Raw genomic sequence first — 2,115 nt, 5'->3', positions numbered from 1 at the left:
TCGTGCACCAAGTTTTTGGCACCGTTGCCGGGGATTGTTGAGTTTGGACAACTGACGGTTCATCTTGTTGCTTAGATTAGGTATTTTTTTTCGGAGTTCTTAAAGATGAATTCTAGAGTTTCATGATGATTTGCTGAAATCTGGCTGGCTGTGAAGCCATGTCTAATTCCATTGGACCGAGGTTTCAACTTATCATCACAAGAGCTTGTTGATTTCTATCAATCTTGCTTTTGGAGCAGTAATCTGCTAAGGCTTGGCTGGCCATTGGCCATGTCTAGTGTTTTGGACCGAAGCTTTCCTTGAAAGCTTGGCTGGCTGTGAAGCCATGTCTAATTCCTGGACCGGAGTCTTAGACTAAACATTGCATGATTCCTGGAATTCTCATTAAGAATTTTGATACCTTTAGCATTGCACTGATTCCTGGAATTCTCATTAAGAACTTTGATACCTTTTTCCACTTAATTTTCGAAAAAGCACAAAAAAAAATTTACAAAATCATAAAAACAAAAAATTTATTCTGTGTTTCTTGTTGAGACACTAGTCTCATGTTAAGTCTGGTGTCAATTGCATGCATTCATTCATGTGTCTTAAGGATCTTCAAATAATTCTTGATGATTTCTTACTCTGATCTTTGAATTCTCTTGACTTGAGTGTTTATGTGTCTCATATGCATTCTCATTAGTGTCAATAGTATACAAACTGCTAAGTTTGGTGTTTTGCATGCATTGTTATTTGACTTTAGTTGCATTTTGATTATTAAAAATCCAAAAATATTTTTAATTTGTGTCTTCTCAAGTCAACTATACAGAGAATTGAAGATTCAGAACATACAGTAGAGGAATTACACAGAAAAAGCTGGGCGTTCAAAACGCCCAGTGAAGAAGGACAGACTGCCGTTTAAACGCCAGCCAGGGTACCTGGTTGGGCGTTTAATGCCCAAAAGGGTATAGTCTTGGGCGTTAAACGCCAGAATGTGCACCATTCTGGGCGTTTAACGCCAGGATGGCACAAGAGGGAAGATTCTGTTTTCAATGCAATTTTTTTTTTCAAGTTTTCAAAGTTTTTCAAAATCAAATCTTTTTCAAATCATATCTTTTCAATCTTATGTTTTCAAAATCAATTTCTTTCTATTTCCAAAGATACTTGCTATCAATTAATGATTTGATTCAACATTTCAAGTATGTTGCCTTTTCTGTTGAGAAAGGTTTAATGTTTGAATCATATCTTTTCTTGTTAGCCAAGTTTTTAATTTTCAAAATCAAACCTTTTTTTTTAAATGTTTTTCAAATCATATCTTCTCAATCACATCTTTTTAAAACTAATCATATCTTCTTAACCACATCTTTTTTCAAAATAGTTTTCAATCAAATCTTTTTGATTTCTAATTTCAAAATCTTTTTCAAAAATCACTTGATTTCTTTTCCACTTTCATTTTCGAAAATCAATTAGAGTTTTTCAAAAATGTTTTCAAAATCTTTTACTTAATTTTCGAAAAATTACTTCCCTTCTTCTCACATCTTTCTATTTATGGACTAACACTATTCCTTAATGCAAAATTCGAACTCCATCTCCTTTGATAAGTTCGAATTTTCTACTTCTGTCTTCTACTTTTCTCTTCCTCTGACACCTAAAGGAATCTCTATACTGTGACATAGAGGATTCCACATTTTCTTGTTCCCTTCTCTTTCTTATGAGCAGGAGCAAGGACAAAAACATTCTTGTTGAGGCTGATCCTGAACCTGAAAGGACCTTGAAGAGAAAGCTAAGAGAAGCGAAGGCACAACTCTCTGTAGAGGACCTAACAGAAATCTTCAAGGAAAAAGAACACATGGCAGCCGAAAACAACAACAATGCCAACAATGCAAGGAAGGTGCTGGGTGACTTTACTGCACCTACTCCCGACTTTTATGGGAGAAGCATCTCTATCCCTGCAATTGGAGCAAACAAATTTGAGCTTAAGCCTCAATTAGTTTCTCTAATGCAACAGAATTGCAAGTTCCATGGACTTTCATTGGAAGATCCTCATCAGTTCTTAGCTGAATTCTTGCAAATCTGTGACACAGTCAAGACTAATGGGGTTGACCCTGAGGTCTACAGACTTATGCTATTCCCTTT

The sequence above is a fragment of the Arachis duranensis genome, chromosome 2, assembly GCF_000817695.3.
Source record: "Arachis duranensis cultivar V14167 chromosome 2, aradu.V14167.gnm2.J7QH, whole genome shotgun sequence".
Lineage (NCBI taxonomy): Eukaryota > Viridiplantae > Streptophyta > Magnoliopsida > Fabales > Fabaceae > Arachis > Arachis duranensis.
The sequence above is the reverse complement of the archived record's forward strand: the minus strand, read 5'-3'. Positions refer to the sequence as shown.